At 33.5% G+C, this 25,518-nt stretch overlaps 1 pseudogene; it reads left to right on the forward strand.

Annotated features, from left to right (window-relative positions):
* Positions 1–25,518, forward strand: part of LOC106077222 (uncharacterized) — a 42,595-nt pseudogene that overhangs the window by 3,111 nt on the left and 13,966 nt on the right.

Below are 25,518 nucleotides of genomic sequence, written 5' to 3' on the forward strand. Positions count from 1 at the left end.
CGGATGGCTGCCTGGTCGTGCGGTTTGCGCGCTGGACTGTCGTTCAGATTTATGGATGGCCCAGGGTTCAAACCCTGCCCGCTCCCATCCCCCGTCGTCCTGCGGGGGGTTTGGACTAGGAAGTAATTATCTTCAACTCTGAAGGAACATCTGAAACGTGTAAAACATTTTACATGAAAATTAAATCACCTCTTGAATATTATTTGCGAATATGCAGATCCGACAGGGATCCGACTTCGACGGGGGCCGCCTCTGAGTTTGTGTAACACAAACTCTCTTTGTAATCTTGTTATATATATATATGGCTCCTTTTGTCTCGAAAGGCAATGGATGCGCCCAAGTGAGTCACTGGTTTTGGCTTAATCTTGAGACGGGGCAGAATCTGGTGTGGCTAATCAAGCCAATTCTAGAACGGCAGACTTTGCCACAATTCGTACATTTGTATGCCTGTCACATTATTACTATAGTTTATAATAGCAAGATCTTTATTATGGAAAGGTAGTAATGGTGGGATATTTTTTTTATTTTAGATGCTTAATCAATTGCATCTATCTATCTATCTATCTATCTATCTATCTATCTATCTATCTATCTATCTATCTATCTATCTATCTATCTATCTATCTATTTATCTATTTATCTATCTATCTATTTATATAACTATCTATCTACCTACCTACCTACCTACCTACCTACCTATCAATTATCTATCTATCTATCTATCTATCTATCTGTCGGTATATGACCCGAAGGTGTCGCTAAGTCTAATGCCACCAAATGCATCTAGCTTATGGTGTTACTGCCATCCAAATCATATTCACAAATAAAAATATCTTTATTATTTAATTTACAAAAGCTTGTTCTGATATCTAGTTAATGTCTTTTTTATGCGCAATATCTATATATAAATTTAAAATTCGCAACCCTCACTCTCCTTCGAGACACCAGTACATTTTTAAATCAAATTATTTATTTCTAACAATATCATTTAAGGTTTAAGGTCTGTGTCTTTATCTCTCGCTTTAGATTTAAAATAACTTTTAATCTTAATTTTAATCCAATCCATTAAGCCCCATATATTTCTATCGTACGTTTTTATGATAGTCAAACAGTCAATCTTCGCAGTTTGTTATTACTTTGTCTGTGTATGGATGTATCATTGCAGATGAAGTACAATGGAAGCCTTCTTACGAAGTCAAAACTTTGTTCACGATGACGTGAGTACTTGGTACACTTTCAGAAAGTCCATTGACTCTTTACCGAAAGAAGATGAAGAAAAAGGTGAAAGAGGTTTACACAATCTTACAAAATACCTTGAAATACTAGGGAACAAACTTACGGCAGATTCGAAACCGGAACTTGGAAGCCAAGGATGGCGAATGTGTCGATACGCCTTTGATGAAATATGTGGCTTTGCTTAGTAAGTCTGTACATTATAAAGGTAATTATTTGGTTAAGGAACAACAGAATTTAACCAGTACAGACGTAGCATCCTTTCAACTAATATATACAAAGCTTCCATCAAATCACTTTGTCTGTCTGATTGGTAAAATGTTTGTACGCGTTATTTCTCCCACATACACACAAGCTGACATTTTGGACAATTACTTCTTTTACCTGACAAAGCAAGAATCAATAAAACAATATTTACCAATGAGTTTGGTAATTAATTAATTTTGTTTGGTATCTTGAACAAGGGAAAGAAATTGTACTTGACTGGTGGTGGTATAAGCTGAATTAGTCCCCTTAATACATTGCCGCTTTATAGTAAGTTTGAAACAAACAATAGATAACTCTACAATTTTCAATTTTCTGACACACCGAGCTAGTAGAGTGGTTAGAATGTCGGCTTGAGGAGGAAGGCTTGAGTAATAAGTTCGAATTTAGGTCGTCCCCATCCCCCCCTTTTTTTTTGTTTAGATGCTTTTAAAATTGATTTCACTAAAATTCACCCAGAGATCCCTTGCTTTCCCTACCCCCAATTTTCCCAACTGGTCCAGATAAGTGATACGATCATAGCGTATCAAAGAAATATAAAACAATTAAATATCGCTAAACAAAAACAATTGGTAAAAATATTTCTAATCGCACAGATTTATTTTTGTTGGTCTAGATCTATTACACATTTAATTACATGACTGATCCAAACTAATTGATGCAATTACACTTAATATGGAGGCGCTATGGATGAGCGGTAAAGCTCTTGACTTCTGAACAGGGGGTTCCGGGTCCGAATCCTGGTGAAGACTGGGATTTTTTAAATTTCAGGATCTTTGAGCGCCTCTGAGTCCATCCAGCTTTAATAAGTACCTGACATTAGTCGGGAAAAAAGTAAAGGCGGTTGGTCGTTGTGCTGGCCACATGACACCCTCGTTAACCGTTGGCCACAGTTACAGATGACCTTTACATTATCTGCTCTATAATGTCTGAAAAGGGAACTTGACTTTTTTTACTCTTAATACTAGCTTTGTTTTTCTTTAAAGTATTTTTTAAATGTTTTTCTTGTTAGGTCTACTCAACTAACTAAACAGTTACACAGGAGCCGAATTTAAGGGAGGGCATTAGGGGCTACCGCCCGGGGTCTCCACAAGTAAGGGGCCTCCACAAAAAGCGATAAAAAATGTACACGAATTTCGACGGTTCAGACATTTTTACATTTTGAATATCTAACTTTTTTTTTTTTCATTTTTACCACCAACACTTTAAATCTTACATTTCTTCTAAGTTATGCCATGGTCTTAGAATAAATGTTATTATTCACAAGTGGCACTTGATTAAGTCTAACCCAAAAGTGTAGAGACTCCACACACACAAATTCTGCCCCCGGGGACTCCCCATACCTAAATCCGGTTCTGCCACGACATTCCTCGATTTGGAACTGAGCTTTTTTTTGAAACTCGTCTAACCTTGACCCTTCGAATCTAATGTAATAATCTATTTTACCATATCTTAGTACTGCAAAATATATACTTATTACCGTTTTTTGTTTTAGAAAACAGGGTTCAAGGTTACGTCAAGGTGCAGAGCCTTCTATTGTATGTTGCAACTTTCATGGGCGTAGGGAGGATTTTTTATAGGGGGGGGGATTTTCTGTTATTGTTTTTTCACACAATTATATATTGATAGTAAGTCACCCATTTATGTCATAAATATGTTATATACTATACAGTCGAATTATAAATGACGAACCATCCAAAGAAATCTTGAAGATTTTTTACGAGTTTATAATTCACTTGTTGAACAACAGTTTGGCAGACGTACAATTGACACTTGCTCTTAAATGTCTGGAAATGTCCAACATGAAAGATTATTTCCAGGTCTGTATACTTTTTCATTGATAGTTTATACTCACTGTGGGTTTTAGAATCATATCACAAGCACTCAATGTCAGAATAGAAATAGAAATGTTAGGAAAAAAACAATAACCTATAAAATTTTAAAAGCTAAAAAAAAAAAAAAAAGATCGGATCAAGAATTTTTGAGGAAATGACAAATTTTGAATACCCTAACCCTAATAAACCTACATTTTTTTGTGATGGTTATATGATACATAATAAATGTAAATATACCTGAAATAGAATTACTCATAAAATAAAAAAGTATACAATTGATGTAGAATATTACCTGATCCATTTGTATTTTCTAACACTAACATAACATAGACCTCAGTATACCACAGAACAGTCAACAGTATCCTACGTTCACTGACATACATTACTCAACATTAACTCTATCAACATCAAGTGAATGCTATAAAAAGGCCATGGGTCATCAACATTTTTTTTTTTGGGGGGGGAGGGGTTGGACTGATAGATAAATTTCGCTGAAAACCAACTGGACGTTTCGGTGTACTTACCTGTTGAAGACATCCACACGATGTTCGCAAAAGGCAGTTCCGTTTTAAAATCTCAGCTTTTAAGAGTAGGTCACATTGAGTCAAATATGGGCAGAGAACTTAACACACAAAACTCTGCTCATCCATTTTTAATGGAACAATTTGTACCTGTGTTCTACTCATTTTGATTCATATGCCACTATAGAATGCCTTTTTATGTAGATACTGTTCAAAAAAAAAAAGAGGAGACTATATTAAAATTCAGTGCAGTGTTGTTTTTTTACACGCACAAAATCTACCTTAGCGCACCTTTTGAGAGCCTTTGCTTGCATTTTTTCTCAACTGTACAGATGGTTTCTCTTAGCGTCTCTATGTATAAAGCAATTTATTAATTCTATCAAAAAACAATTGGTAAGTTAAATATGGATTTATAACCAATGTGGTTTTATTATTAACAAAAAACAACATCTTCTACCTAATTAAGATTACGGTTATCGCCTCCACCACCCCAAGCAATAAGTGAAAGTGTAGAAAACAAACAAACAAAAAAAATAACAAATGTGATACTAAAATTCGTGTTAAAAAAGGGGTGGGTGGGTGCGAGAAGTAATAAAAAATAAAAGTATTACTCTGAAATTCAGTCTCTTGCATTTTAAACACAATGAAATGTATGTTGAAATATAGTTACTTTTATTATAAAAACATTTCATTTTTGAAAAAGGTGAAATGAAAAAATGACTCCACCATTCCTTTTTGAGAAACTTAAGAACTTATTTTGTCACTCTGACATTTGTTCTACCACTTCTTATCGTCAATAGATCTAGGCCCTAGAATGCTAAAAAAAAAGTATTAAGAATAAGACACGCCTGTCCAGAGTAATCGATATTTCATGTTTAAACTGTAGTATCCAGTTGCAGCAGAACATTCGTAGTAAGAAGGCAAGATAAATCAGTATCGCGTTTGTTTTTCTTAACGATTTCTCGCGGTTACCAAATATCCTTTAGTGTAACTGTACGATTCGTGTAGAGCTTCAGACATACATTTTTTTAAATATTTGTTTTTAAAGTCTCATAAAATATCTGACATGTTTAAGAGAGCTTATAGAATATTAGTACCTCTATTGCCTGTTAAACTCATGTAGGACTCCAAACTTTAAACTTAAAGTGATAATCTAGTAGGTTTATTTTTTTTTTAGAGTTTGATTAAAATATAAAATATAAAAAAAATGGTAGGGCCTTATAAAGAATCACTTTTTTTCGCGAATCTATCCCAACCGTATTTAAACTATAAATCCGGTTGGTGGTTCCAATTCGGTGGTTCCATTTTGGGGTACTTCTAGCAAGACAATAAATAAGTAAATAAATGTTACCTCTAAAGTGTGAAAATTCGTTAATGTGCAAATTAAAGAGGAAAATCGTTAAGGTTCGGAAAATTGTTTTATTTATTCATATTACCTAATAATCAAGTTTGATTTATGTGCAAACTACCTTATAACTTGATAACCCCAACCCTACCACTAACCCCTAACTTTTCCCCTTTATATCATCTTGATCAGTTCCGCCGCGACGTGTGTGGCCGCCTGTGTGCGAACCACTGGTCTAGGGTTACGTTTGAGAAGAACTACTCTAGAAAACTTCTAGATATAAATGTATATCTCGATATCTACACTTAGATATCAAACTTCAACTAACTGTTTGAATATAAAAGAAAGCATGGGCTTAGCCAGGTGGGTTTCGAGGTTCACACCCGCTCCCCAAATGAAACTGGGGAAATATTTTGTTACTGTTTTTTTCCTTTATTTTGTTTGTTTAGGTAAGAAGGTGAGGTTTTAAGGTTAAAGCTAGAGATAGGAAACGAATCGAACCGAACTCGAACCTCACTTACGACCGAATTTGAAGACGTTTTATTTTACAGTGAACTGCGTTGGTTAAGCAGAGGAAATGTTCTAAAACCTTTTTTTATATGAGACATAAGTTTTGAGTTTAATACCCCCTACAGTGGTTTTGAGTTTTAAGCTCCATTACAGATGGTTTTGAAGATAAAACTCCCTTTTTTCGATAAAAAATCTAAAGCAAACTACAGTCACCAATTTCTATAAGCGTAGCCAAGAAGGGTATTGAGGTTAATCCCCTTTAAACATAATTAGCCTACTAATTTTAGTGAGCGTAGCCAAAAGGGATTTGTAGTTACCCGACTCCTCCAATAAAAAAACTATAGCAAAACTATAGTAACCAATTTCTATCAGTCGCTGAGCGCCATGAATAAAGTGCAGTGAATAGCAGATTTGGTTTTTGACCTACAACTTTTAACAGGAAAGTAGCCGGATATTGCACTACAGATAACTCAGAATATGCATATACCTGAAATAATGTAAAAGTAAAATTCACTTCCAAACACCCCCACTCCGAAAAAAATCCTGCCTACGCCTATGATTTCTAGTAAAATTTATAGAAGTTTAGCCGGATATGACCCGCGACAAGCATTTTCCGTATTATTAAGGTGACCAGGCTGGACTGTCAAGCTTTGAGCTTATCTCACGTTTTTCATAAAATGTCCGGGCGGGACGTCCAACGTTCCGCTTTCGTAAAAATAAATTCAATCAATGCGTTTGTTACTAAATCTGATTTAGTGCTTTACTTTTTGATTGATAACGTCAAAGTTGCCCTTCTTTATCCTTATTTCTCGTTCGCCGCTTCTCGTTCTTCTGCATTTGAGGTTTAATCAGTTTTTCTTCTTTGAGACTACTACTAGCTTCTTTTCTGAAGATCATCTCTTGTCGTACTGCTTCCTTGCTTGCTTCTCTGTTCTATGGTTTTTTTTTAATCATTTCAATATGGCAGTATTCCTTGACCCGACTTTCCTTCTACTAACGTCATTGACAGAGTAAGAAATGTCGGATTTAAAATCGTTATAATCATCTTCTTTGTTGAAGTAACGTTTGAATTTTATAAGATAAGTGACAACGACTTTTTCAGAAATCTTAGGTAAAAAATGAATGACACTAACTTGTAAGAACCGTAACTTTAGAAGGAGATACATGTGCCTTTGAAAAAAGTAATCAGAACTATAGTATCGCGAAATGATGAAGATGGAGCTGAAAGGAGAGATAATGTAGAACAAATTTAAATTTAAATACCGTTATTCTTTTTTAGCGACCCCCGAAAGTAAAAAAGATGCTATTAGTTCTGTCCGTCTGTCATCCATCCCGTTTAGATCTCGTAAACTAGAAAAGATATTGAAAATTTACATCATAATATTTTAGACCATTCAAAGTTCTGATGCAACGGCTAATTTTTTTCTTTTCTGAAAGCGAAAAATCAAATTTTTAAAATCACTTATGCAAGCAGGTTCACATCTAACTTCACATTCACTTTCAGCTATCCTGTGGTCTGTGGACCGCTGGGGCACCACACAAGATCCGTCAACCTTCTTTCTCCATTCTTCTCTGTCATTTGTCTTTGATAGAATTTTACCTGCCTGGGTGGACTACTTCGGGGGCCGATTTAGAGTTTCTGTAACCTTGTTCATTTGATTTTTCATTTTTAAAATGCACTAATATAATAACGTATAGAGCTTTGAAAGCACTACTGCTCGTCAATATTCCTATCTTAGGAAATATTTTAAACGCCTCAAGATCCAGTAGTGGGATGCGTGGTCAAGAGGCTAAGTACGCTTGAACTAGGCTTGGATTGGCTATCTATGACTCGAGCGCCTAAAGGCAGCACGGAAAAAAAACTTTTCCCTGATACCCTTTTCCCCACCGGTCCACAAATGAGATTGGACCGTAGCGCTCTGAGCATGCTATAAGCATGAAAGTAGCGCTATATAAAGGCTACATTTTATTTTTTATTTCTTTTAGCGTAGGGTGGGGAGAGTTGCGGTCCAAAGTCGAAAGTCCCCCGGGCCTTCAAACGAATTGTTTACATTAAATATTATGCCACGTGGAGTCAAAATTCTAGACAACATTGATTTAGATCAGTGGTTCCCAAACTTTTTTGTCTCGTAGACCCCTTGCTATGTTTTCTGGTTTTCCGTAGACCACCTGCTTAAGTTATATTGATTTTTTTAAATTCATCAATTTCAAATTACACATTTTGTTTAAAATAATTTATAACCACTGACACGAGGAGTGAAAAAGTAATTTAAAACTACATTTTTAGTTGAATCTATTTTTAAAATAAATTTATTAACAAAATTCAAATTTAAACCCATTATATTACAGTTAATACGTATAGCATACAATCACTAAACACATTGGGAACTTTTTGTTTTTAAAGGTTAACAAGCTCACCATCCGTTGCTACAGAGATAATAATTCACATAGGGATTTCTTGTTTTCTGAATTAGTTCCTCAAAACATTAAATATTAATGTATCTTAAGTATCATAGTAAACGTTTTCACAAAAAGCAGTTTTTCGTGGATTTATTGAGCCATAATTATTATTTGAATAAAAAAAAATAATCATTACCAGACAAGGTTGACTCAGCCGCTTATAGAGAAATAAGTTATTTGCAGAAATATGCTTTTGCAAAGACTTACATTTAAGAAGAAGAAATATTTGACTATATTCCAACAGAGCTCAAGAATTTAGTAAACTCTTCTACAAATCCATTGCCCTAACAACCAATGGGTCAGAGTTTGTATGGATGGTTCTCAGAAAGCCACCACAAACAGAGAAACTGGAATACTCGATGAATGGCCCAATGGAGAAAAAAAAATAATTTCAAAATAAAGTTCATTGTAACTAATGAGCTCTATGACAACCACAGAGAAGAAATAGGAGCAATGGAGCTAACAGCTACCATGCTAGCGAATCAGCCAAGTTTGACAAAGTAAATTTTTTTTCCTGACCAATATAAAAATAGTCCTTCAAAGCTTGACAAACTCTGATGCCTCCTAAATAAAACAACTCATGAGGCCTGGACTGAATTTCGGTGGTCAACTTGCCTGCTCGAATTTCCCGTCAGGAGGTTTGGGCTGGGATGTAATTATCCACACAATCTGAAGGAACATCCAAAAGATTTTGTACAAAACATTGTGTGACCTTGTAAAGCTCAACATCAGCAAGAACACTGTTCTCCAATGTTGAAATAGAAGGCTGACACACTTGCCAAATGTGAAAAAACAAATACACACTTGAACATCGCACTCTATCAGGAAGAAATGAAGAAACTAATAGTGAATTGTAAAAACGAGAAATGGACAAGGACTCATTTGATATGTAAGAAAGATGACACCTATTATAAACTATCCCGATAGGGGGGTCTATAAAGACCACTTTGGGAATCACTGATTTAGATGATGTTATAGATGTCTTTGCTGCACAGAAAGCACGGCGCAAGACGATATGAATTGGGATTTGTCTTTTGAGCATTATCTCGTCAATATACATCGGTATTATTCAATAAAAGAGTCTTAATGATTATTTTTTAATTTTACTTATATACTGTACCAATTGGAATTTAGACATATATTTATTAGGTAGCCTATATGTCATGATGGCGAATGTCAAAAAAAGGGAGCCTGTCCCCCAAATCCCTAGCTACGCCACTGCCATGATCGACATGGGTCCCGCTTTTGCTTCCAAAATATCTGGGCACCTTAATATCACTGATCTAACGCCATGTTCCTTTACATAGCTATTGCAAAATACTGTGAAAATGTTTAACCGATTTGTTAAAAAGCTTCGTTCTTCAATAGAGAGAAATTTAGCTTTTTTAATTTTTTTAAAGGGCATTCTTGTTGTGCGAGAGACATTTAACATACACTAAGGGATCCGCCGTGACCTAAGGAACGTTCATGCCAAATTTTATCAAGATTGGTCACACTAATTTTATTTCTATTCCGAACAAACATGCATACATACTTATTCCTTAGATTGTGCTTTATATATTAGATATTTAAGAAATGTATGTCAGTATTTTCTAATTAAATTTAAAAGAAACAAGATTACAAAGAGAGTTTGGGTTACACAAACTCAGAGGCGGCCCCCGTCGAAGTCGGATCCCTGTCGGATCTGCATATTCGCAAATAATATTCAAGAGGTGATTTAATTTTGATGTAAAATGTTTTACATGTTTCGGATGTTCCTTCAGAGTTGAAGATAATTACTTCCTAGTCCAAACCTCCCGCAGGACGACGGGGGATGGGAGCGGGCAGGGTTTGAACTCTGGACCATCCATAAATCTGAACGACAGTCCAGCACGCAAACCGCAAGACCAGGCAGCCATCCGATGGTCAAAAGTAATAATGTTTCAAAGATTCATTTGCCGTAAATTTAAATTAAATAAAAAATAGTAGATTAGTTTTAGTATATTAAAACATTACAATATTGATCAAAACGTTTGGAAATGAAAATCTACACTTTTTTTTACACTTTAAGTTTAGAAATTGAAATTCTACATCTTAATCTAGTCTATTTTAGTCTAAACTAGATCTAGAAATTCTAGATATAGACTCTAAAATAATTTTAATTAGAATATAAATCCAGATCTAGATATACTGTAATAAAAATCTAGATCTAGTTTTAAAAATCTAGATTAGATCTAAATCAAGATATCATTCCTTTTTTAAACGCGAGTCACATAACGAGGCTTAATAGACATTACTATACCGAGTTCTTTTTTCATTTCATTTGAAGAATTAATTCCATATAACGTTAGAGGAAAAAAAAAACACTACGTCACACGGCCTAGCTAGACTAAAAATCGCCTTCATCGATACGAGACATTTATCGAGTGTTCATAGACATTGGTGCACCGAGTGCGTTCTTTAAGCATTTCAATTAAAGAATTCATTCCATATGACGTCAAAGGAAAAAAAAACACTACGTCACACGGCCTAGCTAGAATAAAAATCACCTTCATCATTACGAGCCATTTATCGAGTGTTCATAGACATTGGTGCACCGAGTGCGTTCATTTAGCATTTCTTTTAAAGAATTCTTTCCATATGACGTCAAAGGAAAAAAAAACACTACGTCACACGGCTTAGTTAGACTAAAATATGTTTTTATTAATACAAGCAATTTTTCGAGTGTTCATAGACATTGGTGCACCGAGTGCGTTCTTTTAACATTACATTTAAAGAGTCCATTCATATGACGTCAAAGAAAAAAAAATTCCATTACCTCACAATAGGCTAGTACCGGTACCATAAAAAAATGTCTTTATTTACACGAGATATTTAACGAGGGTTCATAGACATTGGTGCACTGAGTTCTAATAGAATTTATTTAAAAAGGATCAAAGCCGCATTGTTTTTGCGTTTTGTCTGTCAGTCGGTCTGTCCGTCATCTTGATATAAAAAAAAAACAACTACTAAAAGTTATAAAAAATTGATTAACCTTTATTCTACGTTTCAAAACATCGCAATAATTTTTAGGTATGAACACAATTGAAAAGTTTATATAATAAATTGTTCCAGATGTTTGTATAAATACTAAAAGAAAAAGAGAATTTCAGATAAATGAAATACCGTTAAGTAAATTTTTTGGATGGTCTCGTATAAAAATTAGATGTACTACAGCAATGTGGAGAGATTTTCATACCTTACTTTGGTGTTTGGATTCTGTTTTCCTTAAAAATCGGAACATAATATTAACGATAATTAGATTTTTTAATGTTTTAGGTAGAAAGTTAAATGTACTGTAAGAGAGTAGTGAGTTAAAATATTTTTCATAAAAATCCGTAAAAACATTATTTCGTAAATGAGAAGATTATTTGTTTATTAATTAGAAGAGGGAGTTTAAACAATTATTTGGCGTTAGTAGATTTTTAAATAAATTCGGAAATTTCTGGCGACGATTTGTAAGAAACAAAATCCGGAACTTTCTTTATCGATTACAAAACTTCTATGTTATGTTTTAGCAAAAAAAATTAAATGTCTAAAAAGTAATTTCCAGTGATCAATTCTAGTAAATTACTTTTTTTTAAAGCCCTGAACAACATATTGTCGATATTTTTAAAATTTGTTTAAAGATGAAAATACGGAACAATTTGATATTGATAACCAAATTATAGTGACGCATTGTCAAATAATATAAGTGTAATATTAGTAAATTAAGCGATTTCAAAGAATCATTAGGCATAATTCCTGTTTTATAAAACAATATCCGGAACATTTTTACAATTAATGAAATATAAGTCAGTATAGAGATTTTGATTTAGCATTAATATGCTATTTACATAAAAAACGGAATAACATATTATTGATAATGTGTTTTTGCAACGTTTAAGCATGGAAATTGAATGTAATATAAATTATAAGAGCAAACAAACATTTTTTGGGGTTGATTAGTTTTGCACAAAAAAATCCGGAACAATCAATTTTTAGATACTTAAAACTTTTGAGATGTTACGGGAGGAACATTAAAATGTAAATCAGATTTTCAATAGCTTTTAGAGTTCTAGCTTTTTTAATCTAATCGTGACGGACAGACCGACCAACAGACAAAACGCACAAAAATAATCTTCTTTTATTCGGATGGGGGCACTAAACAAAAAATAAATAAAATCTGATTTTTTTAAAAAGTTTAAGGAATTGGTTTAGCATCTGGTAGTGTAGCGACGTTACGCTACTGCACGAAAATCGCTGCATAAAAAGTCCATTAAAAAAATGTGCGTGATATTTACATAAAAAATGCATTATTAGCCTTTATAAACAAACAGAAATGTTTTCTTTTAATTTTAGCAGCTAGTTGACCAGAAAAAACATCTTTAACTATTATTTATATTTGTTGTAAACATTTCCTGTACATTTTAAAAATATATTTGACTTAAAGATACTGAAAATACACAAAAATTGTCCATCTCTGTTAGCATATTGTAACATTGCCTCCCTTACATTTACGTAATTGTTTTAGAATTGGTGTATTTTTATGAAAAAATCGCTTGCATAATTAATTTTATAAATTAAACGGTTTGCTTTTAGAAAACCAAAAGTAGCCGTTGCACCTAAACTTTTCAAGCCGCATTTAATGATGAAATAATATTTTTCATATCTCTTCTAGTTTTTGAGATCTGAGTGTGACAGACGGACAGACGGACAGACGGACATTTTGCACAAACCTAATAACGGCTTTTTCCCCTTACGGGGGCCGCTAAAAAGGTCAAATTTTTCAATTAGACTAAAGTATTTGCATAATAATTTTTTGTTCAGGAACTTGACAAGGCCAGCTTGGAACCTTTATTGGCAGCTGTGTTTAAGCCAGTAAAGCAAGAAGAAATAAATGCAAGCATAGATTACGGAGATGTTTATTTCAAATTGTTAAATACGATTTTTCAGTATCTTACGTAAGTCTTTTTATTTCTCAATTCCACAGCAAAGAAAAAATGGTAATTATTACTTTTTTCCACATTACATATGTTACTTCCGTAAGGTTGTTATTACCGGAAGTGGTAATGGTCTTAAACGTCCCATTACATATATCATGCTTCTAATGCAAAAAATAATGCAATGAAAATCACCAAATTCCAAGAGCATAGCCAAGGGAGATTTTGGTTTTAAAACCCCCTCCAAATGCGGCTCGCCGAAGTGTTTTATGCGGCCAACTTACACCTACAGAGATCACTTGTGCCCACAATATATACTTATTAAAAAATAAATATATTAAAATAATTGTAAATATCTCTATAAATTATTGAAACTGTCTCATTATAAAAAGTTTCCAAGTCAACGAAGAATCTTATTGGCTATACTTTAATATACTCAGTCTAAGATACAATCTCGTTAGTATTTATTCAATGCTATGAAGAACTGTGTTGAGTGTTGGGTATGCTTGGAACAAGATGGCAATTGTAACAACTGATAATATCTGCATTCTGTCTGAGTAAAAACTTTTTAAAATAAAGAATATCCCAACCATAACTCTAAAAAGTTTGCATAAAGCTGCATAAAATATCGAGAAATTATTGATCCAAATAGTTCAGTAATCAAACTTATCAGATCTAGGTGTCTTAACCACAGGCAGTACCAAAAAGTACTTGAAGATTTAGAAAAAAAATATTCCGATGTATCCGCTGGCTTAGCATGAGCAAGGAAATGAGAATACAAAATCTCAGATATTTTTTATGTTCCTTGAAGGACATTGACTGTGACTTCTAATGAAGAGTGGATGACAGATATTTCATGTTTTTTTTTTAATGACTACTGCAATGGGTTGTTAAATCTTTTCAATAATTCTCCGGACAAGCAAGTGAAAACAGGTTTTGTCATTTTCTTGCTGAAAGGTGAAACTATTTCTAGTGAATTGGTTAAAAGTTGTTTGGGTACCAGAAGATGTATTTACATATACTTTAAAAAACTTTGCAACTAAACTTTCACATCATTTGGGGACACATACGAGAACAAGCATTTTTTTTTTGTGGAAACTAAATAAGTGTAATCACAGGTTGATGGTGACTGACTGTAATTTGACAGCAGTCACAAGGATAACAACTAGTTAGCTATTTCCACAGTTCTGGAATATTACGCATGAGCATAAACACTTCAATACTTCACACTAAGTACAACATATGTGGTGAAATTTTATGTAAAAAGACAATAGCAAATCGATAAATTAGTTTCAGATATTGCTAACACTTCTAATAAGTCCTCAATTGGGGGTATGAAAAAAAAAATGAAAAGTGAATTATATAATACAGTATAAATATGAATTAAAAGACGTTTTACACAGTTAGATAACGCCTTTTATTGTGTCTGTGTGTGTATGTGTATACATATGCGGCCCCCATTCCTAATTTTTTTTAATGCGGCCCTCGATATAAAAAAAATTGCCCATTCCTGCTTTAAGATATAAAATCTAAAGCAAACTACAGTCACCAAATTCCAAGAGCTTAGCCAAGAGATGTTACACATTTCGACCTGTCTCTGGTATCCATCGATGACGTGCAGTGAATAGCAGGAAATCTTCTTCAGAACTTTAAAAAAAAGACTAATTCTGGCTCAACAAAGATGGCTATGACTTATTTCAGGAGTCATTTATAGAGATCGGGTCTCAATCAAGGAAATGCTATGCCAAACTGGTAGTCGGCCACCTAGTGAAGTTGTGACAGAGCGTCGCATGAAGTCTGCGGGACATGTTCTCTGACAAAATGAATTACGCACACCAAGAGTTGCAATGACATGGAAGCTATTACGAGGAAAGCGGAAACAGTGACACCCTAGTATAACTTGGCACCACACTTTCACGGAGAACCTCAGAACAGTGAACACCAGGTGGTAAGAGGCTTCAGACATTGCCAGTCATGGGCGTAGCCAGGGGGTGGGGTTCAAACCCCCCACCCTCGAAATAAAATCTCCCCGCAGGGGAAGGGGATCGGAATTGAGTGACTAATTTTTAGCTTTGATTTTGTTTATTTTAGGTGAGATTTTAATACTAAACCATCACTTGCACCAGCGCAGCCAAGGGGGTTTTGAGTTTTAAACCCCTTCTTCTATAAAACAAAACAAAAAAAAATGCAAACCACAATCCCCAAATTCCAAGAGCACAGTTAAAAAAGATTTTGATTTTAAAACCCCCTCCAAAATTTACAATAAACCCCCTCTTCAATATAAAAAAAAGAGAATTACACAATCAAAATTCTATGAGCGTAGCCAAATGGGTTTTGAGTTTAACCCCCACCCCTACTCTCCCCCCCAAAAAAAAAATCTCCCCCCAACCCCCCCCCCCCCCCGAAAAAAAAATCCTGGCTACGCCCATGTTGCCAGTGACTTATTTTTGTGGAGACAGCTTGCTGCCAATGCGCCAAACGGGCGGGAGGATCTTATAAGTCAGTAAGAACAGCAGTTTTGGTTTTTGAACTAAAATTTTTTTATGGCAGAATAACCCCATGCACTGTAGATACCTCATTTTACTTCATGGATATCTATTTTATAAATACTCATTTATTATAAACAGATTGCCCATTTTCTTTACCTTGTGTATCCAGATTTTGTATATTTTTTAAGGAAAAGTCAGGTGAAAGATGTAAACAATCAACTGCTGGATTATGCTGTGTATTGTTTCCTGGATTCAATCCACTTGAATGAAGATGTATATCAGAAGATAGTAAAAATAGGTCAAATGGTGTTGTCACTTTTGAATAATCCATTTTTAGTAAGTTATTTTTTGAAAATATAAACTTTTGTATCTTTATGCAAATGAATAGCCGATATTTGCCAGTATCTAATGTGTTTACACACTGAAGTCAAGAGACAGAATTTTCATCAGTAATGCAGAGGAAGAAATAATTCCTGACGTTTTGAGAAAGCTCAGGATGAACATTTCTAATTTGGATCAAATTAATTTAACACACAAATACGTGAAGAGACTTTAGAAATATTTGAAAAAATAGTTCTAGAAAGGTATATTTAGAAGAATATGCAATAGTTTAAAGAGTTCCATTTCTTTAAACATAGGCAATAGGCTAATGTGTGAAAACAAACGAAAATGTTGATGACATAAATTAATGTAGCCATGTAAAAATTATATAAAGTTGATACAATATTTTGAAAAATAGTTCTCATATTTAAATGTAAACAATGCATACAAATATATTTTAATGCAGTACATAACAGATAATGAAAAGATCAGAGCCTACATCAAGAAATGTATTGATACTTTTCAATCTAAATCATTTGCACCAAATGAGACAGTATCTACATACACCTTACAGTTTATGAAGGACAAAATTATGCCAGATTTAGGGTAAGTTATTTAAATTATATTATCATAAGTAGAAACATTGGTTTTATAAAACATTGAAAACTAAAATCAATAATAATTTTTAAAAATTCTTAGACGTGACTGTTACATTTTTTTTACAATTTCATTTGAAATAAATCTCCCAGAAGAAAGGCAAGAAATCAGATATTGTTTAAAACTGAACGGAAATTGTGTGCAAATGTAAAGTTAAGTTTCATTGTAAAGATTAGGGAGAAAGACTAGAGGGGTAGTTTTTATTGTTGTCAGGGGTTCGATTTTATATATATACTGCTGCTGCTTGTCTCTTGTGTTTCTTAACTTGGCTCTCTAGGGGTTTCACTTATACGAACAAATATTACTTGATTCTTAAATTCTTCAATACTCAATTACAATTACTTAATACTTGCTTAGTTACTCAATAAGAACAGATAGGCTACCACTAGATACACATCAACTCCAACTCTAGATCTCCAAGAATATAACAATGATATTTTAATATCCAATATAGATCAAATAATGCACAATAAATATTACTAAACAAACACCAGTCCAGGAAGCGACTTTCAAACCTTCCTGGACCGGGAGAAAGACCTTACTGACTTAACACATTCTCTCGCACATTCAACGAAGACTTAATCACTCAGTTCACAACACGTGCAACACTTCGCATTCATAACAAGGGGATATAACAATCACACCAAAATATTAAACTAACATTCATTCTCGCCATACCTCTACCTGACATCCCCCCTCTCACGATATGACTGTTGTTAGATAACATTCATTCAAATATATACATAAATATACATACATACACACACTGTGTCATACACATACTTATATACATAACATATATATATAAACATATATATCTTCAAACAAATGTATATAATGTACATGAAAGTGAAATAGCCCTTATTAACCTAAGAAAAGAAATATGCCCAGCTATTTACAACAAAGGGAAAGAGAGAAAAGAATAAATGAGAAAAAAAAATAGTGGCATGGAGAGTTAAATTACAATTTGAAGTCGGCAAGCCTAGTCCTTTCCATGTTAATATTTAATATGTAAAACAGCAAACATACAAGAAAAGATAAGCTCCTATGTATAGCAATAATATACGACAAGATACCATCTCTAATAGTTAAAGGCACGTTTCACATTGTATTGGGAAAAAAATGAATTCTAACAATTATAACTAATACAACTATGCTAAGTCTTGACAGTGTATCTGCTAGTAGACAATGGTCTGTGGTCAAACTGGATTGTGAATTCACGTAAGTATCAGAGGTATCTGTCTAGGCGTCGGTCACTCGCTGCTGATGACATAATGCCACTCTCTATGGATCAGCTCTCTGCCGAGGTACTTTACCGGAAGGATGCAATCCACTTGGTGCAACACACAGCAAGCTATTTCGGGTGAACTGTTTAGATAATACAATATTTTAAGATATGGTACAACAACAAAATTAAAATACAAGAAGAGGACAAACAAGGCTGAATTATCTCTATTGCCAAGTCGCACTCGGGAATTCAGGTGACCCTCGTGGACATTCCCATTCTCAGCAACAGGGAGAGGGGAAAAACTACGTCTAGATTTCTTTTTTCTTTTTCTTGGAAGTTTTAGGTACAAAAACATTTGTATCCTATTGGGGTCTGGTTTAACTTTACCCCCACCAACAACTTGATAAACTCCTTTTGTTAGGTTTAATCTCTTTAATGGTTTGTGTACTCTATGAAATGGTCTCAGAACATGAATAATATTATTGTCAATAAACTGACACTCAATAAGTTCCTTATCAATAAGTTCCTCAGTAGTTAAGATATTTTCTATTACTTCTCCAATTTCTATCTCATTAATATCATAAACAGTATAATTACAATCATTTAGTTCCTTACTTGATAAGACATTCTCAATTTCTTCATTATCTTCTATCCCACTTATATTATTATCAATATCCTGACACGTATTTTGTTCCTCATTAGTTAATATGTCATTTTCAATTTCTATTTTATAGTTCACATCTCCCTGTAATGACAGTTTTACTTCCAGTTCTATTACCACTTCTATTGCGTTTCTTTCTAATTCTAATTTTTCTAGATCTAGTTTTTTGTTGGTTTAAATCGTTTAATCTTTCTAGATCTAGTTTTTGTTGGTTTAAAACAAACTCTCGTAGTTCATTACCCTCTATTCCAAACATGTGGGCCTGTTCTATTATTACCTCAATTGACCTAGGTTTAAACTCGTCCATTTTCAACTTTACCACTTCTATTGCCTTTCTTTCTAATTCTAATTTTAATCTTTCTAGATCTAGTTTTTGTTGGTTTAAAACAAACTCTCGTAGTTCATCACCCTAAATTCCAAACATGTGGGCCTATTCTATTAATACCTCAATTGACCTAGGTTTAAACTCGTCCATGGTAATCACAAATAATAAGAAATATTACTGAATAAGCGTAAATTAATTTATAAAGGTTAAGTTAACAAGTAACATTGTTCAATTTACATAAAAACAATAAATTATAAAAAGGATCAAGAAAGAAAAGAAAAAATTCACCCTTTATCTCCCCTACTGAAAAGGCAATGTAAACTCGACCCTGAATGACCTATACAACAGACAAAAGAAAGCTCAACTTATCTGTGTCTGATGCCAGCAAAGAAATGACAACTCTTTCCACACGACGGTGTTACTTTAAGAATGTAGAACTTCTGGAGTGTCAGGTCGCTGTTCGGCCTCTTTGTAAACGCTTTATGACTCACAGCAGATTTAGAGAACGAAAAAAATTACATAACAAAATTATTCAAACATTGATATAATACTAATAGTAATAATAATGGGTGCATACAAAAAAAAGATTATCTAGTCAGTTAGTGCAATAATAATCCATAAAGATACCAGATATACAAATAATCAAGTCAGTCCCATAGGTTAGACACAGTGATACAGGCACTTGCTATTTTTTTTACGTTCAACGATGACCAAGAGGGCATCGATGCGCTAAAGTCCAGTATAATCCAACATCAATGTAACAAAGGTAGATAATTCACGATTACTTGAGTAATTGCATTCATGTAGAATAATCCAATAGTAAGTGAATAGTAATAGTAGTAGTAGTGTCTCTTTAAATGGTGATGTCGCTTTAAATGGCGATTCCTCTTTAAGTGGTGATTCCTCTTTAAATGGTGATGTCTCTAAATCCAATAGTAAGCGAGTAGTAGTAGTAGTAGTGTCTCTTTAAAGGGTGATGTCTCTTTAAATGGTGATTCCTCTTTAAATAATGATTCCTCTTTAAATGGTGATGTCTCTAAATCCAATAATCCAATAGTAAGTGATTAGTAGTAGTAGTAGTGTCTCTTTAAATGGTGATGTCTCTTTAAATGGTGATGTCTCTTTAAATGGTGATGTCTCTAAATCCAATAATCCAATAGTAAGTGAGTAGTAGTAGTAGTAGTAGTGTCTCTTTAAATGGTGATGTCTCTTTAAATGGTGTTGTCCCTTTAAATGCTGATGTCCCTTTAAATGGTCATGTCCCTTTAAATGGTGATTCCTCATTAAATGGTGATGTCTCTAAAAAGCAATAATTCAATAGTAAGTAAGTAGTAGTAGTAGTAGTAGTAGTGTCTCTTTAAATGGTGATGTCCCTTTAAATGGTGATATCCCTTTAAATGGTGATTCCTCTTTAAATGGTGATTCCTCATTAAATGGTGATGTCTCTAAACAAAATAATCCAATAGTAAGTAAGTAGTAGTAGTAGTAGTGTCTCATTAAATGGTGATGTCTCTTTAAATGGTGATTCCTCTTTAAATGGTGATTCCTCTTTAAATGGTGAGTGACGCAATGACCTCGGTATACAAGAAGTAGCTGCAAGTCCAAATTAGTCAATGACATATTACGAATTAGGTTAAACAAATACGGTTCTAGCAGAAATGTCAACTTGTTTCTTTGAATGGTATGTCATGTTATATAGAGTTGATTCCACCTAATGCTCTCTCCACATCTCTAGGAGGCGGGGTCTACGTGGATGTAAACGATGTTAAAGCACAAAGTTTTATTCAGATTCTTTCTTGAATATATTACTGACTTGATAACTTCAGTGTGTAACAGTCACAATTGTTTGTAGAGGTCAACCAGTGAACAAAAAAAAATTACAGGCTCTGGCTAGTTCGACGACTTCTTCAAGGTGACGAAAAAATAGGTACAACAGACACGGTACCTGACCGGACGGGCCCTCAGATGTCAATAATAATACTGTATTAATAGTACACTGGTTAATACACTGGTGTTAAATAATACAGATTGTCTTAAATCCACTCAAATATGTCAATTAGTATCTCGTTTGGCTGATCGAAGAGACAAATGATAGGTAACAGGTACAACGATACCTGCCCGGACGAAGCCTCCAGATGTCAGGGTTCAAATTGTATATATACTGCTGCTGCTTGTCTCTTGTGTTTCTTAACTTGGCTCTCTAGGGCTTTCACTTATACGAACAAATATTACTTGATTCTTAAATTCTTTAATACTCAATTACAATTACTTAGTACTTGCTTAGTTACTCAATAAGAACAGATACCACTAGATACTCATCAACTCCAATTCTAGATCTCCAAGAATATAACAATGATATTTTAATATCCAATATAGATCAAATAATGCACAATAAATATTACTAAACAAACACCAGTCCAGGAAGCGACTATCCAACCTTTCTGGACCGGGAGCAAAACACTACTGACTTAACACATTCTCTCGCACATTCAACGAAGACTTAATCACTCAGTTCACAATACGTGCAACACTTCGCATTCATAACAAGGGGATATAACAATCACACCAAAATATTAAACTAACATTCATTCTCGCCATACCTCTTCCTGACCATTGTGAGATATTGTAATACTGAATAAAGTTAAGTGTATGACCAGGACATGAGCTTTTCTGGTGCTTTAATACGGAGGAAAAGCTCTCGTTGCATTAGTGCGGCGGCTTCGTAGAAACGCCTGCCCATGGAAGCAGTTAGGCTAAGAACGAGAGCTAATTTAGCATCAGTAGGTTACCAAAGTATGTTCTAGCAAATGTACATGCACATGGGGGGGGGGGGAGACAGGCTTGCTAACCTTGTCAAATCTGTAGCACCGTTCCCCAGCGGAAACCATACGTGTTGTGATGGTTCCTCCACGGAGCACTATGGTACATTAAAGGAATATGGAGGTTGTCCCCTCGTGGGCTCTGCCTTCAGCCTCGCATGGCATTGGAGAACCCATCGGATTGGCTCAAGATTCAAGGGACTGTGACCCATGAACAAATCAATGTGATAAAATGATCCTCTAATTGATTAGGGTATCCAGGCAGAAGGAACATTTAAGATCCAATGGGATAAAAGCATTTTCCGGGTCAAAGGTTCATAAAAATAATTTACATTGAACCTTTTTAGCCACTTTGACGAGGTGATTTAATGCATCTAGTTACAGCACAGCCCAGAAACATCTATTTAACGTACTTGAAAATTTTAATAATTGCACAATCCATTAGAAATATATTTGTTTATTTTTTTTTAATGTCGCTGAAAAGTTTCTGAAAGTTAGACACTTTTTTAGCGGCCCCATAAGGTTGTCCGTCACACTCAGATCTCGAAAACTAGAAGAGAAATGAAAAATATTATTTCAACATGCAATGCGGCTTGAAAAAATTAGGTGCAACGTCTACTTTTGGTTTTCTAAAAACAAACCGTTAAATTTATAAAATTAATTCTGCAATCGATTTTTCATAAAAATACACCAATTCTAAAACAATTAAGTAAATGTAAGGGAGGAGATTGTCACAAGTCAAAAGCTTGCTGACAGAGTAACTCAATTTTATCCCAGCATTAATTATTATTATTTAATTATTTTATTTTTATTATTTCTTACTTTTAACCCCTATTTCATCACAAACCCCACCTTTTCCCCTTCTCGCTAGACTAAGTCCACCACCTTGGCGACAACTAGGCCTTGACTTTTCACTTATCTCCCCTTGACCGGGGGAAAGATAAACACACAGTCACTTACTTTGGTCTTACGCGCCGGATGTCTGACGGTCACGGTTGACACCACCTGGGATGGAGTACAAGTGTATTTTCAGTATCACTAAGTCAAATATATCTATAAAATGTATTAGAAATGTTCACAACAAATTTAAATATTAGTTAAAGATGTCTTTTCTGGTCGACTAGCTGCTAAAATTAAAAGAAAACATTCATGTTTGTTTATAAAGGCTAAGCATGCACTTTGTATGTAAATATCACTCACATTTTAACAAATGGACTATTTATGCAGCGACTTTCGTACAGTAGTGTAACAATCATCTGCAAGACATGGTGATATCAGTTCCCTTAAAATTTTATAAATAATAAGATTCTATTTATTTTTTGTTTAATAAAAGAGGCTTATTTGTTGTGCGTTTTGTCGGTCTGTCCGTCACGTTTAAATAAAAAACAACTCTACATGTATTAAAAAATCTGATTTACCCTTTAATGTTCCTCCCGTAACAACTCAATAGTTTTAAGTATCTATAATTGATTGTTCCGGAAGTTTTTGTGCAAAACTAATCAATGCCAACGAATGTTTGTTTGCTCTTCTCACCTATAATACATTTAATTTCCATGCTTACACGTTGCAAAAACACATTATCGATAATATGTTGTTCCGTTTTTTTTTAAATGTAAATAACTCAATAGTTTTAAGTATCTATAATTGATTGTTCCGGAAGTTTTTGTACAAAACTAGTCAATGCCAACGAATGTTTGTTTGCTCTTCTCACCTATAATACATTTAATTTCCATGCTTACACGTTGCAAAAACACATTATCGATAATATGTTGTTCCGTTTTTTTTTAAATGTAAATAGCATATAAATGCTAATTCTAAATCTCTATACTGACTGTAAAATTAACTGTAAAAATGTTCCGGATATTGTTTTATAAAAAATGAATTATGTTAAATGATTGTTTGAAATCGCATAATTGAATAATATTACACATATATTCTTTGACAGTACGTTACTATATTTTAATTATCGTTATCAAATTATTCCGTATTTTCATCTTTAAACAAATTTTAACAATAGGTTGTTCAGGATTTTAAAAAAAGAAAGTAATTTACTAGAAAAGATTATTGAAAATCATTTTTTAGACTTATTTTACATTTAATTTTCTTGCTGAAACATAACAAAAGTTCCGGATTTTGTTTTCAAATGATATCGACCTACATTACTTACATTTTCTTACAAATCGTAGCGAAAAATTTCCGAATTTTATATGAAAAATCTACTACTGCCAAATAATTGTTTGAAATCCTTCTTCTACGTAATAAAACAAAGAATCTTCGCATTTACGAAAAAATGTTGTTCCGGATTTTCATGAAAGATATTTTAACTCTATTTTATGTAAAATCTCACTTCTCTCTTAAAGTATATTTAATTTTCTAGCTAAAACGTTACAAAATCTAATTATCGTTAATATTATGTTCCAATTTTTAAGGAAAACAACTTCCAAACGCCAAAGTATGGTATGAAAATCTCTCTACAAGGCTGTGGTGCATCTAATTTTTATACAAGACCATCCCAAAAACTTAATTAACGGTATTACATTTATCTGGAATTTTCTTTTTCTCTTACTATTTATACAAACATCCGGAACAATCTATTATATATACATAAACCTATTGCGTTCATGCTTAAAACTATTGCGATGTTTCAAAACGAAAATTAAAGGTTAATCAAATTTTCAATAGCTTTTAGTTCTTTTTTTTATATTGACATGACGGACAGTCAGACTGACAGACAAAACGCACACAAAATGCGGCTTTAATCCTCTTTAAATAAATTCTATTATAACTCAGTACACCAATGTCGTTAAATATCTCGTGTTAATAAAGACATTTTTTTGGTACTAGCCCATTGTGACATAATGGAATGTTTTTTCATCTGACGTCGTATGAATGGATTCTTTTAATTTAATGCTGAAAAACTCGGTGCACCAATGTCTATGAACCCTCAAAAAAAAATCTTGTATTGATGTAAGCATTTTTTTTAGTCTAACTAGGCCGTGTCACGTGTTGTATTTTTTTTCCCTTTGACGTCATATAGAATTAATTCTTTAAATGAAATGCTAAAAGAACTCACTCGGTGCACCAATGTCTATGAAAACTAGATAACTGGCTCGTATTGATGAAGACATTTTATAGTCTAACTAGGACGTGTGACGTGTTGTATTAGTTCCTTTGACGTCATATGGAATTAATTCTTTAAATGAAATGCTAAAAGAACTCATTCGGTGCACCAATGTCTATGAACACTCGATAAATGGCTCGTATTGATGAAGGCATTTTTTAGTCTAACTAGGCCGTGTGACATAGTGGAATTTTCTTCCTTTGACGTCATGGGGACTTAATTCTTTAAATGATCAATGCTAAATAAACTCGGTATAGTAATGTTTATTGAACCTCGTTATCTGATTCGTATTTTAAAAAGCCATAATAGCTAGATTAAGATCTTACCTTAAGATGTTATTTTAAACTAGATCTAGATTTTTACAGTATATCTAGATTTTTTACAGTATATCTAGATTTTTTACAGTATATCTAGATTTTTTAAACTAGATCTATATTTATATCCTAATTAAAATCATTCTAGGTCGTTTAAAATGATATAGACAAGTCTCTGACAAGATTAAGACATTAAATTTCAATTTCTAGACTTGAAGTGTAAATTTTAATTTCCAAACGTCTAGATCAATATTGCAATGCTCTAGCCTAATATACTAAAAGTAATCTACTATTTTTAAATTTAATGTTGCATTCAGTCTCTTGATAGATTATCTACTAATCTAGGCTTTTTATTTTCATAAGTCTAATTACATCTAAATTATTCCAAATTTATAAGAGTGCTAAATCAGAAGTTTAGTTTAGGTAGATCTACATCCTCAGTTCCATTTAAATGAAAATGCCAATAGCTCTATTG

This window comes from Biomphalaria glabrata, chromosome 1, assembly GCF_947242115.1.
Source record: "Biomphalaria glabrata chromosome 1, xgBioGlab47.1, whole genome shotgun sequence".
Lineage (NCBI taxonomy): Eukaryota > Metazoa > Mollusca > Gastropoda > Planorbidae > Biomphalaria > Biomphalaria glabrata.